Source organism: Impatiens glandulifera, chromosome 4 (assembly GCF_907164915.1).
Source record: "Impatiens glandulifera chromosome 4, dImpGla2.1, whole genome shotgun sequence".
Classification (NCBI taxonomy): Eukaryota; Viridiplantae; Streptophyta; class Magnoliopsida; order Ericales; family Balsaminaceae; genus Impatiens; species Impatiens glandulifera.
Window position 1 is genome coordinate 11,244,383 of NC_061865.1, and position 15,820 is coordinate 11,260,202.

A 15,820-nucleotide genomic window follows, 5' to 3' on the forward strand; every position below is an offset into this window, starting at 1 on the left:
GATCCCATTTTGACCCGTTTAACAATTATTTAATTTGTTTTAATTAGTTTAATACGTTGTTTTCTTGTTTAATACGTTTTTGGCCCGTTTAACACATTTTTGATATTTTACCACGTTTTGGTTCGTTATTTAATTAATAAATTAATCGATAAAATAATAGGTGAAATGAATAAACAAGGTCTTCCTTATAATAAACTTACTTATTTTTAAAGAAAAAAGCTCGCTTAGACGTATGTAATAATAAATGATCATTTAAACGTTCATACTTTCAAAAATTAACTCATTTAGCCTTTTTTAATAACTTTAGTTAATTTTTATTTTTAAATTTATATATTTATTCATTAAATATTAATATATTTTCTCTCCTTCTTTTTCATTAATTAAATTAGGTAATTTATTTTATTATTAAATTTTTTATTTTTATATTAGTTTCTCTTTTTATTTCATTGTTTTTTCATCAGATTTTATTTTTCATAATTTTAAATCCTCATTTTTAAAAAAAAAAAAAAACTTAACAACTTATTTATGAATTTTATGTTTTAATGTAATATTTTTTTGAAGAATTTATTTCTTATTATTTTAGTAGAAACAAAAATAAAATTAATAATTTTTTATTTAATTTTATTTCGTAAGAATATTATTTTGTCTTTGATTATTACTCTTTTGGTGTCTGTTGAATAATTTGTTATTATTATCAATTTCTGGATTATTAATTTATTTATTTTTGTGTTGTGTTGAAGGATTTTTTATTAATGAAATGATAAGTCATTATTATATTTATTTATTGAAACCAAATAATTTTAGAATAATTAATAATTAATGTTAATATAAGAAAAAAATATAAAAAATATAAAATTAAAATAATTAATAATAAATGCTCGTATATATATATAATAATAATAAAATTAAAATAATTAATAAATACTCTTATAAAAATAAAAGATAAAAATGATAGGTACATTAATCAAATTTATTAATATATACATTTAAATTAGTATGTACAAGTATATGCATCTAATTAAATTTTTTATTTTTTATTTTTAAACCAATGAGATTATTAATTATCTATCATGTTAACCATTCTAACTTGTTTTTTTTATTACTGAAATGTATACAATAAATATATAATATTAATAAATTAAAAAAAAAATTATCTCCACTTGAGTATAGACCAATTATTTTCTTATTCTTTTACTAAATAATAAAGATATCAAATAACAATTAAGAAAAACATGAATTCTGTAAACTAATTTAATATAAAATAATTAAATTTATTTAATTTGAGCAATGAATAATCTAATAACCCATCCCAACCCAAACTCAAACCAAATTAACATACCTAAATTAATATTTTGAATTTAGGTTATGGTTGAAGTTTGAATTAACCAAAACTGAACATTCACTGATGAAGAATTTTGGAATTGGTCAAAATGAAAATAAAAAAATAACAAGTAAATCAAGAATAGACAGATTTATAAATTTTAGACAGATTTATAAATTTTAGACAGATATCAACAAAAAAAATATATACAACAAAAATTAAAAATCAATGATAAAATGAGAGAAACACTCTCTTTTCATCCAACAACTTATATATTTCTCCCAAACCTTTTTAACATTTTTTCAAGTACACAACATATGATAATAAATTCCTACTACTACTGATAATAATGAGATCTCCAAAATATTTAATCAGATTTGTGATGGCCTTACTCTAGAAGGGGGGCATACTGCAAGTAGAATCTTCTTCCTTGGACCCTTTTCAAAGGCACAAAACAAATTGTAAGTTTTTCTTTTATTTCAACCAGGTCATTCATTATCGCATTGTATAAATAAATGAACACAAGTATAAAGGACACAATTTTTTTTGTAAGCTTGACCCACTCCAGGTTAGGGCACTCTTAGTGGGGAATCGAACCTGAGACATTTCGTAATCTAGCGGAAGTTTGGGCTAACTTCTATGCAATGTCTATCAATATCAGCTATGATACCAAACCAGATAGAGAATATAGGTCAATCGACTCAATCTTTTAACCAAATGATATTAACATCCAATCCAAGATCAGGCAAATAGTAAGAGTTAATCATTTTATCCAGACAAATGACTTCATAATAATTCAAAAATATGATTTCCAAGCAAAGGAAGTGATGAAATAAATGATTTATGGATTGGTGCTAAAGGGAAAAAAGACCATACCATTGGTATTCCCAAGTCCTTCAAATCCTTGTCTCCCATTTGTTTAAGTGCTAACATATCCACCTGAAATTTGCAAGGGAAGATGGTGAGAGTGCATAATCAATCAAAAAAATCAGCTAGAATATCTTAATTAACTTTTTATAGATAAATTTTAAAAGCCTCAAAATGAAAACTATATAACTCAACTCAATAAAGTTATTTCTCAATTTAAATTGAGATAACTACGACAGTCCTGTCTCTTTGTTGAACTAGGTAATACACAGTTTCACTGCTAGTAACTTTACATATAACTATACCATTCCTTAACACTTCTACTATGTTCAAATTTCATGCAATAGTTATTTCCAAATAATCCACCATCCCAATAAACAACACTTTTTCAATCTCATCATTTAAATCATAAACTAAAAAATACCCTTCATTTTTTAAACTTTATTTATTATAAATTAAAGGTAAGGGTAAAATGGTAAATGAACCTAAATAATCCAATGTTTTGAACCAAACAACAAACAAGATCTATCTTATTCAAATAAACCAAGATCAAACAAGCTCTTATATATCCTTCATTAATGTCTATTATTTTTAATCAAATATCACTGGTGAAAAAGTGGTCAAAACCGAGAGTTAAAACTCTCGGTTTTGAGCATATAACTCTCGGTAAAGAGACCTTACCGAAGGTTTTAGTAACTCTCGCCATCCCTCGGTATCGACTCTCTCGGGATTTCCACAAAGGGAAAAACCGAGAGTTATATGAAAACTTTCGGATTTTTCTCTTTCGGAAAAACCGAGGGTTTTACGAAGAACTTTCGGTTTTCTCTTTTGTGGAAAAACCGAGGGTTTTTCAAAGAACCTTCGGTTTTTCTCTTTGTGGAAAAAGCGAGGGTTTTCCAAAGAACCCTCGGTTTTTCTCTTTGTGGAAAAAGCGAGGGTTTTACAAAGAACCTTTGGGTTTTCTCTTTGTGGAAAAACCGAGGGTTGTACAAAGAACCTTCGGGTTTTCTCTTTGTGGAAAAACCGAGGGTTGTACAAAGAACCTTCGGTTTTTCTCTTTGTGGTAAAACCGAGGGTTTTTCATATAACTCTCGGTTTTCTCTTTGGCTGAAAACCGAGAGTTTTCTAATATCTCTCGGTTTTTCAACAAAGAGAAAACCCGAGAGATTTCATTTTTACTTTCGGTTTTTTCATGTAAATTTTTAAAAATGTGCGGATTATTTTTTTCGCAACCAAAACCTGTTCAGCCACCAAACCAATATATCAATGATAAAAGAAATTCAACATACATTAAACGATCACATTAATTGATCATGAACATTACAAAATTCGACACCAAACTAATATTCCGAACAATCTGTTCTAAATCCAACCAGTAATGAAAAAATGTTTTGAATCGAAACTACCTTAGCTTGTGGGGGGAGGAGGTGGTCCTTGCCTCATATACAATTCTATTCTCTCCATTCTTGCGTTCATCTCTAACTTCTCCCTCTCCATTCTTTCCACAATTTCTTCATTTTCCGCTTTCATTTCATCCATTCTGCGCTTTCTTTCTTCATCCCTCTTCTCCAGTTCCTCCAGCTTGAGCTTCATCATTTGATTCTCTTCTAACAATCGCTCATTGTTTCGCTGTGAACTGTTTCCACTCCGACGATCCTCACGAAAGTGTGTGGGTCGGACGCCTGATCCCATTCCGAAGACGACCCCGTGTTTTTGTTGTCCGAACACCCTCTCCGTCAATTCAAAATCAGATATTCCCGGTTCGTTACTAACAACCTCCTCCATCTCAGCCTGCACAATTCAAATAAAATATCATTTCTATAATAAAAAAACTAGGCATATTCAATTCACTTACAATTTTCTCTTGCACGTGTTCGTCCGGGACGGGTGTTGGGTTTTCTTGTGTCGGTTTTGGTGTACGGGTCCTCTTGAATACTTCAATTACAGACGGTGGCCGTCCCATTTCAATCGCCTGTTGAAATAAATGATTTATATAATTTAATAACAATCTTTATATTAAGTTATTACAAATAATGTACTTACCAACTCGTCTTCAATTTGTGCAAACGGTCTACTTCCCGTTCGATGTGGGAATTTCAGATTCTTCCGATTCTTCATATTTGTAGTACTGTGTCTCTGTATTTGAAATAACAAATGAAGTTAGATTAATTAATATCAACTCTTATTTGAATTATGAAACCGTACCTTAAACGTTTCTGTGAAGAAATGGTTGCGACACACAAACTCCCAATCATCTCGATCGTAGTCCGGTGGAGGATTAGCCAGTACCGCCGCCTCGTCTCCTTTGTGGACGCGGATATAATTCTTGTTCAAATCCGACCGCCATCTATCCCATATCTGATTGGCGTGTCCCAACCCCCTCGTTCGAAAAGAGTCAATGTCACCATTAGTCGCTTCGAACGGATCCTGAAAAAAATAACATCCAAATGTGAAAAATAATTATTTAATGACGTAATGTATAATCAAGTAATAATTATTAACCTTGATAGCAGTCCACAGTGAATCCAATTGGTCTGCACTTAAAGCCTTCCACTTGAGAAGACGGTGTGAGACGGCTGCGGGGCTCCGGATAATCGACCCCACATGTCTAGACCACAGTGTCCTTCCCACGTCTGTACCGCCTGGCCTCCCATCCTTCTCTCTAAACGTTAGAGGGATCCTCGTCCCCGCTAGCCTCTTAGACAGCGCAATATTCTTGTTCTTCCCCCGTCTCTTGCGGGCAGAAGATTCTTCGAAATTATCAAAATCTTAATTAAATATGTCAATCAATTGAAACACTAACTAATTTGTAAACGAAATACCTGTCGATGATGGGTCGGGAGTGGTCCCGTGCTCCTCCTCGTCATCCTGCTCCTCGATAGGCTCCTCAAGACCCTCGTCTTCAGCCTCATCGGTAGGCAGGTTATCAGCAGCGAATGTGCTCTCTATATACTCTGCGATGTCATCAATATCGTCTTCAGACTCGTATGTTCGGGGAGGCGCAGTAGCTATCGGGACCACAGGAATCGGTGGTTGGTCTCTCGAAGACGATCCTCGTTGCTTTAACGCCTCGGATTGGGCAAGTAGGTTTTGGTAACTCTTATCCAATTTCTTGGGTGTCTTCCTCATACTCTTCCAAACTGTTTTAGGACCTTCAGACATTCTTAATTCACACCATTAATAAAAATGAGTGAATACTTGAAATAAAGTAGTAATAAAAATGAATATAAAGTTAAAAACATAATTAAATCTACCTAATTAATTAATATGAACTATATGTTTGTAAACCGCGGTTTTATTTTTGTCACAATCTTCCAACCGGGTCGGGCTGACATATCAGGGGCGTAGAATACTTGTTTTGCTTGACTCGCCAATATATACGGGTCTTGACTTTGCGTTTTCAAAATTCGGTTTACATTTACACTTACGAAGCCATATTTATCCACTTTCACTCCTAGTTCCCCCGAGTGTGTATCAAACCACTTACATTTGAATAAAACAACTCGTTTGTGAGAATAATATTGTAATTCGATTATATCCGTCAAAACTCCGTAGTATGACATAGTTTCAGAACCGTTGTACCCCTCAACAACCACCCCACTATTTTGAGTTGTCAAACCTTCGTCGTGTTTTTCTGTACAGAATTTGAATCCGTTTACTTTACACCAAACATACATAGACGAATACATACTTGGACCTTCTCCTAAGATCTTGAGGTCTCTTGATATGTCGTTCATTTCTGTTAAATGGGCGACCTATATATGTATCCGAAATGAAGTTGTTAATATGAATAAAAAGAGTTAGGATATATGGTTTGTAATTTACTCACTCGATGTTTGAAATATGCGGCAAACGTTTCTCCACTTGACTCGTTGTTATAATCTCTGCAAATAGATCGAATGCTAATTAGTAACACTCTTTAATGCTAATTAGTAACAGCAACTTTGAAACTTACATGTAAAAAGGTTCTGCTTCGGGACAATTTTTCAAAATGTAAGAATGGGCTGTCATTCGATCTATATAATCCAAGTTGTATACTTTTCCGTTGGATAGGTCTTCCAATGATGCAAATATTGAAATCCCCGAGATTTCAGGTTGTGCATTTTCTTGATCTTGTTCCTCCATATACCTGGCACATAAGCTAATACTTTCGTTAACAAGATAGCTCTCGCTTATAGAGGCTTCGGGGTGGTTATTATTCCGCAAATATCTTTTCATTGTACCCATGTAATGTTCAAAGGGATACATCCATCGATACTGAACAGGTCCTCCAAGCAAAGCCTCAAATGACAAGTGAACCGGGAGATGCATCATGATGTCGAAGATTGACGGCGGAAAAATCATTTCAAATTTGCAAAGTGTCAATGTAATATCCATGTACAATTGTTCCAGGTCCTCTTGAATCAACTCTTTGAAGCACAACAACCGAAAGAAACGAGACAGATTTACTAACGCATCATACACATACTCTGGAAGCAATCCACGAGTTGCTAAAGGAATTAGATATTCCAACAAGATGTGACAATCGTGACTCTTTAATCCCGAAAGTTTTTTCTCTTCCAAATTTACACAACTCCCGATATTTGAGCAAAACCCATCAGGCAACTTGAGATCTTTCAAGAAGTTACAAAGACGTATTTTATTTTCGGATGTCAAAGTGAAAGGCGCTTCTGGATAATGAACAACTCCTTCATCATTTATAGGATGTAACCATGATTTTATGCCTAAGAGTTCTAAGTCTTTACGAGCTTTAGGACCATCCTTAGTCTTCTCTTTCACATTCATTATTGTTCCCAACACGCTATCACAGATATTTTTCTCAATATGCATCACATCCAAATTATGTCTCAATAATAGCGATTTCCAATAAGGTAGACGGAAGAAAATGCTAAGTTTGTTCCAATTGTCGCCCCGCGTTTCATGATATATCTTGGTTCTCTTGCTCATATCCGCACTAAGAATAATGTCTTCTAGGTCTCGTGCTTGCTCATAACTTTCTTGGCCCGTTAACAATCTAGGGGGATCCCTATAATCAGTTCGACCATCAAACGACTCTTTATCCCTTCTGTATTTGTGCTTCGGTGGAAGGAAACGTCTATGACCCAAGTAACATTGTTTGGAACCATGGACCAATCGAAGGGATACCGTGTCGTTGTTACAACAAGGACAAGCAAATTTACCTTTCGTACTCCAGCCTGATAAATTCGCGTATGCGGGAAAGTCGTTAATGGTCCACAACAACGCCGCTCGCATGTTAAAGTATTGCGAGGTGTGTGCATCAAACGTTTTCACACCTCTTTGCCACAGTTCATGCAACTCATCGATCAATGGCTGGAGAAATATGTCAATTGCATCTCCCGGACTCTTTGGACCCGGAATTAACATAGATAAAATGAAATTGCTAGAATCCATGCAAGTCGTGGGTGACACATTATAAGGGACGAGAATTACCGGCCAAACACTGTATGATTTTTTCCCATTTGCAAATGGTTGAAATCCATCGCTTGATAAACCAAGTCTTACGTTTCGGGATTCTGAAGAAAAATCTGTATAATTTTCATCAAACGTCTTCCAAGTTAAGGAATCAGCGGGGTGTCTCAACGTATCACTGTCAACTCTTCCTTCTTTATGCCATCTCATCATTGGAGCCGTTTTTGAGGACATGTATAGTCTTTGCAGTCTTGGTATTAAAGGGAAATATCTCAACACCTTTTTTGGAATGAATTTCCCGTTTTGCTTCTCCCGAACTGTCCCACTTGTTTGGTCGACTTTCCATCTTGAAAGACCGCAAACTCTGCAAGAATCTTCATTTATGTCGTCCTTCCAAAATAGCATACAGTTGTTCTTACATGCGTCTATCTTGTCATATTTTAGCCCGATATCAGTAATGAATTTTTTACTTTCGTAGTACGAGTTTGGCAATTGAGCGTCAATCGGTAATATGTAGTCTTTAAGCAGACGCAGCAACATATCGAACGAAGAATTCGTCCATTGACATACATTTTTTATGTGAAGTAGTTTCAGTAGTGCCGATGATTTCGTTATTCGAGCACCTTCATACAATGGCCGTTTGCAATCATCAAGTAATTTATAAAATCTATGCGCATCTTCGACTGGTTCATCGTTATCCGGGCCGTCATTAACGTTGGGGAACATATCGTTTATAAATTCGTGCATATAACGTTCTTCGTTGACCTCTTCATTAACTGTATTATTCATCTCCGGTCTCGCATCGTTGAATTCCGGCACGGCATCCTCCGACTGATCATCGTCATCATCATCATCATCGAAGTCATCGGCATCTTCATCGACATCTTCATTAACCACTTGAGTAGTACGTCTCTTTTCTCCATGAAAATACCAATACTCATAATGAATATTTATTCCATAAACGATGAGGTGAGTCTTGACTTCGTCTATTTCCATAAACGGCGTGTTCAAGCATTTCACGCAGGGACATTTCACGGTTTGTCGGGATGTATTCCTAACAGCATACTCGAGGAATTTGTCAACACCTTCCTCGTAATCTGGATGATCTCGACGTAAGGTCATCCAGCTTTTATCGGGTACTTCCATATTTCTAATAAAATGGAAAACAACCCGCATTATTAATTACTTACATTTGTCTAAATTAATTAGGCTTACATAATGTTAACATAATTTCTAACTAATCTATCATTATCCAACCAAAATTCAATTTAATCAAATATTATAACCAAAATTACACATAAACAAACAATAATAAAACCTAACATAAATTTAACTTCAATATAACATACATATATTCTAACATTATTTCATTCATACACATTTCAAAACCTATTTAAATTATAATTCAACATTATTTCATTCATACACATTTCAAACCTAATCTAACATAATCTAACATAAATCAAACATAATACCTAATCTAACATACGTCAAATCAAACATAAATCTCGACTTAAATCTAACATGAAAATCTAACATAAATCTAACATGAAACTAACCTAATCATATAATAAACCAACAAGAACTAACCTTGCACAAACAGAGCGACGAACAAGATCAGTGGATGTAGATCGAAGGGCGGGCAGCGGGCGGCTGAAATTCCCAATCCAAACCTAATAACAATAACCAACATTAATTTAACCAAATTTTCATGAATCAAATCAAAATAACCTAATGTATAACATATCATTACTTAATCTAACCAACATTCAAACCAACAAACAATCAAACCAATCAAACCAACAAACAATCAAACCAAATCACAACCAAACCAAAACCTAAATCAAACATCAATTAAACCTAAATCAAAACTCAAATATTTAACCCAAATCAAAGCAACCAAAATCAAACCAATAACACAATCCAATACAATTTCTAAACTTTTTTTAACAAAAATATAAACCTAATCTAACAATAATCCAACATAATCTAAGCAAAAACAAAATCCAACAACCAATTTGAAAAACCTAATTCAAATCCCAATCCAAAACCAAATCTAAAAATCCAATTCAAACAAATTCAATCCAAATCATACAAATTCCCAAAAAACCCAATTCTAAATTCAATCCAAATCATACAAATTCCAATCAAATCCAATTCAATTCTGATTTCATTCCAATTCTAACAAATTCCCAAAAAATCAAATATAACATATAAACCTAATCTAACCAAATATAACCAAAATCAACATCAATATATGATTTAACCTAATGAAAATCATAAATTCCAACATCAATAAATTCCAACATCAATTTTGATTTCATTCCAATAACATAAATCAAAATCATATAACCTAATATATAACTTAATCTAACCTAAATCAAAATCATATAACCTAATGAAATTAGAACTGTGTACAATGAATCTAACCTAATAAACCTAAACAAAATAAACCTAAGATAAAAAACTAACCGTCAATGGTGTTCTTCAGGCGGAGGCGGAGGTGTAGCGGCGGCAGATACGCAGTCGGATGGACGGAGGAGGTTCAGCGGAGAAGTCTTCTTCAGGCGGAGGCGTCGTCGTCTTGGAGGCTTCGTCTCGGCGTCGGCGGCGACTGGGCGGCGTGGTCTTGGCGATTTCAATCGGGGAGGGCGGACGGCTGGCGGAAAAGAAAACGAGAAGAGAGATCGGGTAGAGCGGAAAAGAAAAGAGGCTAGGGCTTTTTAATTTTAAATATATCATTTCCGAAAGTTTTATATAAAACCTTCGGTTTTGATTAATGTCATTTCCGAAAGTTTTATATAAAACCTTCGGTTTTAAAAAGGGTAATTTCCGAAGGTTTTATATAAAACTTTCGGAAATGACATTAATCAAAACCGAAAGTTTTATTTAAAACTTTCGGTTTTGGTGGTTGATTCCGAAAGTTATATGCTTAACTTTCGGTTTTATAATTTTACAAATTGTTAAATTATTTGGTTTCTCAATTTCTAATAACCATGAACAACATTAATTTAACACATTTGATCTCCATAAAACATTTTGCAATCCCTATGATCAAACATTACACAAATATATAGGATAATGAAACATAAACATTCATATACACTTCTATATATAATCAAACACATTCATAAACATTTTAACATTAAAGACAATCTAAATTTTTAAAATAAAACACACACTTGATTATATTACTTAGGAGTCTAAATTGGAAGGTAGAAAACCAATTAATTTAACAATTTTGTGAAATGATAATTCCGAAAGTTATATAATTAACTTTCGGAAATATCCATCAAAACCGAAGGGTTTATATAAAACCCTCGTTCTTGAGAAATGACAAACCCGAAAGTTTATATAAAATTTCGGAATTAGCACTTGAAAAATTGTTAAATTCTTTGGTTTTCTACCATCTAATGACCTTTTACAACATTATTTTAACACATTTGATGTCTTTAAAATATTGCACAATCCATATGATCAAACATTGCATACATTCATAAGATAATCAAACATGAACATTCATATAGACTTCTCTATAATAATCAAACACAATCATAAATATTTGAACATGAAACACAATATTGATTTTTAAAATACAACACAAAATTGATTATATTAGTTAGAAGTTAAGATTAGTGGGTTAAAAACAAAAAAATTTAACAAACTAGGTAGTGTTAAAACCGAAAGTTATACAATTAACTTTCGGTTTTCATGTGTATTTTGTGAAGGTTTTAAATACACCTCTCGGTCTTGACCTTGATCAGAATGTTTTTTTGGGAATTGTTAAAAACCGAAGGTTTATGTGAAAACCCTCGGTTTTTACCCTTCCCCATACTTAGAAAAAAATCCGATTTTTTTAATGAGGGGTGAAAACCGAAGGTTTTTCTGAAAACCCTCGGTTTTTTACCCTTCCCCATACTTAGAAAAAAATACGATTTTTTTAATGTATGGTTAAAACCGAAGGTTTATGTGAAAACCCTCGGTTTTTACCCTTGGTGAAAACCGAAGGTTTATCTGAAAACCCTCGGTTTTTACCCTTCCCCATACTTAGAAAAAAATCAGCTTTTTTTAATTTAAGGTCAAAACCGAAGGTTTATTTGAAAACCTTCGGTTTTTACCCTTCCCCATACTTAGAAAAAAATCAGATTTTTTTAATGAGGGGTCAAAACCGAAGGTTTATCTGAAAACCCTCGGTTTTTACCCTTCCCCATACTTAGAAAAAAATCAGCTTTTTTTAATTTCAGGTCAAAACCGAAGGTTTATTTGAAAACCTTCGGTTTTTACCCTTTAAAACCGAAGGTTTATCTGAAAACCCTCGGTTTTTACCCTTCCCCATACTTAGAAAAAAATCAGCTTTTTTTAATTTAAGGTCAAAACCGAAGGTTTATTTGAAAACCTTCGGTTTTTACCCTTCCCCATACTTAGAAAAAAATCAGATTTTTTTAATGAGGGGTCAAAACCGAAGGTTTATCTGAAAACCCTCGGTTTTTACCCTTCCCCATACTTAGAAAAAAATTTAAGGTCAAAACCGAAGGTTTATTTGAAAACCTTCGGTTTTTACCTCAATATTTTAAAAAAAAATTGGTCAAAACAGAAGGTTGATTTTTACCTCAATATTTTAAAAAAAAATTGGTCAAAACAGAAGGTTTTCAAATAAACCCTCGGTTTTGGCGATGCGGTTTTTTTTTTAAAAAAAAGGTGACAAGTCAAAAAAAACATAATTATTTAAAACATATTAAACCAAACCAAACAAACATAATAACAATAATTCATAAATATTAAAACATAACGCATAAAATTAAATATTAATTGTCATAAACCCATAATAAATCCATAATAAATCTACAAATTAGTTATTAGATGGGGTGGAAGGAGGGGGTGGTTGATTCAGTCGACTCCTCAACAAGACAAGTTCCTGTTCGAGATTCTCTAATCTCTGAGACATTTCGGCCCGGTCCGCTTTGATTTCACTGAGCAAACGACCTCTTTCGGCATCCCTTAATCGGATTTGTTCCATTTCCAGCGTCATCTTTCTGACCTCTTCCTCACGTGCCGCAATTTCTGATTGTGTTATCAGATTCTGGTAACACGGATGCAGTTTCTCCGGTGTTTGCCGAAGTCTCTTCCATGTCGAATCACACATATCCTAAATGCATTTCAGATATATGTATATATATATTAATCAAACAAAATAACGTAAACTAACATAAATCTAGATCTATAATATATATATAAACTTAAGAAATCTAAATCTTACAATAAACAAAACAAAAAAAATAACCAAATCAAACAAATTACCTGAAGGGAGGAGAAGAACCCGCGGCTTGGAGGAGGCAGACGGCGGCGGCGGAAGAGAGAGAAAGGAGATGAGCGGAATGAAAAAGAGAAGGGCTAGGGTTTGTTTTTATAGAGGTTGAGGCCGAAGGTTTTCATAAAACCCTCGGTTTTGATATTAGTCAAAACCGAGGGTTCATTGAATAACCTTCGGAAAAAACATTTTACAAATTTAGAATTTTTTTTTATTGAGCAAAACCGAAGGTTCTTTGTAAAACATTCGGAAATGAAATTTTCAAAAAAGGCAAAACCGAAGGTTCTTTGAATAACCTTCGTAATTAAAAAACCAAGGGATTTCAAAACCGAAGGTTTTTACAAAAACCTTCGCAATTAACCAACATCCAACACTTAGAATTTTTTTGGGTTTTCTGGGAAGGTAAAAACCGAAAGTTCTTTGTAGAACTTTCGGTAATAATAAATAAACCCGAAGGTTTTACACCCCTCTCGGAATCTATTTTTAATAGCGAAAGATTTGTTCCTCTCGGGAGTTTTTAGGAGAGGTTTACAAAACCTTCGGGAAAAACCGTCGGTAAAGACCCTTTTTTTACCAGTGTATTTAGGCTCATCTAAGAACATTTAACCAGTTTCATGACAGCCCCTGTTTTCAGTTTCCCAATTATAATTTGTTATAATACAATGAACTTGATGTGCAACCAGTCTACCTGAAGAATATAGAAACTCAAACATCTTTCTCACCATGAGGATATGATGTTACATAGAGCATAACAACAGAAGAAATAGCTTACCTCCTCAGCTTGAAAAAGAACAGCATATTTCTGCAGACCCAGGGCATTCAACAAACCACTCACTGTTTGGTGCTGCTCGCTCTACAAAACCAATTGTTTCTTAAAAAATAACTAATACTAGCAATTCTAAAGTATAAATGTACAAGTTTTGTCTCCAACTTATATTTCAAGATTCTATCATAAGTTCAGTCACACCCATATTAAGGAAATCAAATGAGGCAGCCGTTAGCCATGATCACAGCACAAGGAGAAGAAAGTATATGTAATTCTTCTGATATCTGCTAACCTCATTTACGTCCTGCCATCGGTTTGGCCTTAGCAGTAATAGCAGGTGGACCAGTACTAGAAATCATATAAGGATCTGGAGCACGATTCCCCACAATCCTTTGCGTTTCTTGATCGAGCTCCATTTGCTCTTCTTGGTGGAACTCCAAGTAATTCATCATGTCTTGCAGATGTCAATAGTTCCCTAGAGGTGTTATAAACTCTCTCTCTTGATGGAGATTCTAAAGAATCCTGAGGGTAAGAAGAGTAGGATCTTCTTGATAAGTCTTCGTGCATCACTTTCTCTACTCTTTGTGGTGAAGTGCGTCCAGAAAAACCTCTTTCTGTAGACCATGTAGTTCTAGGCATTGGTCTATGTTCTTCTACTTTCCTTGCTTCCACCTCATCAATTTGGCCTTTTAGTTTTGCATCAACTTCGTCAAGATTTATATTTCCCTCACATCTTACATTAAATATTTGCCTAAGAATATAATATACATTCACTTAATAATCTTAATTAAATTACTTTTATTAAATTATAATACATAATTATTATATTTTTCAGTATAACCTTTTTTTTTCTTGGAATACATTTTTTTTATTAATAAAAATCAATTATAATAACTTCAACTTTGTCAAGTTATTTGTTTGTTGGGAATATTTTTTTTTAACAAGTTGCTATTACTTTCTTGAATTCTGTATTATAAGAAAAAAAATGCTTAAACATTGTGGGGCGTTTGGTTCAAATAAAGAAATCAGAATAGAATAAGATTGAGATGGACAGATGTGTGGATGAGAATGACATGTTATAAATATCATTACATTGATAGTGTTTGGTTTGAATGGAGGAATCACTGTTAATAATATTATTGATAGTAATTAATAAATTTTATATTTAATTTCTATGTATTTATAAACTTTATTAAATTTTTTGTATTATTTTCTTATTATTACTCATTTAAAAAAACATATAAATAAATCAATTAATTCAAAATATATATATATATATATATATATATATATATATATATATATAAGAGAAATAATTTATTAAAATAAAAAATATTAATAAGTTTTATATTCTCTTTAATTTAATATAGTTATAAACTTTATTATTTTTATTTTTATTGTTTTCTTAATATTACTCATTTAAAAAATATATAAATAAATCAATTAATTCAATATATATATATATATATATATAAATAAATAAGAAAAAAGAAAAATAATTAGTCAAAATAAAAAAAATTAATAAATTTTATATTTAATTTTTTATTATATATATATATTAATTATTATCAATATTTGATTTGTTTATATTAAAAATTTTAACGTGTTTATTTGAATTTAATTAAAAGATGAGTTTATTTGAATAAAATTAATTTTTGATAGTTATTAAAATATCATGCTAAATAAATCATTGATAATAATATATTTATTAATTTTGTTTATTCTCTTTTTATTATTATCAATTAAAAATTATATAAATAAATAAATTAATCTAATATATAGAAGTAAAAATAAATAAATTTAAAAAAAGAGAAATAATTAGTCAAAAGTAAAATAAATTATTAATAAGTTTTATATTAAATTTTGTATTCTCTTTATTATATTTTTATTAATTATTATAATGATTGTTGATGTAATTTGATTGGTTTATATTATAAATTTTAGTTTATATTAATATATTTTTCGTAGTTAATTTTGATACGTAAAAAATTATTATCTTATATTAAAATTAATTAAACGAGAAACACTAAAATTGTAAAATATCATGTTAAATAAAACAATTAGAAGCAATAAATATATAGTCAAAACTATATTTGTTTTTTAATAAATAAGCTTACATATATTAACT

At 31.9% G+C, this 15,820-nt stretch overlaps 1 long non-coding RNA gene across 1 annotated transcript; it reads right to left on the minus strand.

Annotated features, from left to right (window-relative positions):
• Window positions 1–1,531: 1,531 nt before the first annotated feature.
• LOC124936416 lies at window positions 1,532–13,813 on the minus strand. Its single transcript, XR_007099124.1, has 3 exons — window positions 13,699–13,813; window positions 2,198–2,260; window positions 1,532–1,758 (listed from the first exon to the last, which is right to left on the minus strand). It is a non-coding gene; the product is annotated as an uncharacterized LOC124936416 (long non-coding RNA).
• Window positions 13,814–15,820: the final 2,007 nt, after the last annotated feature.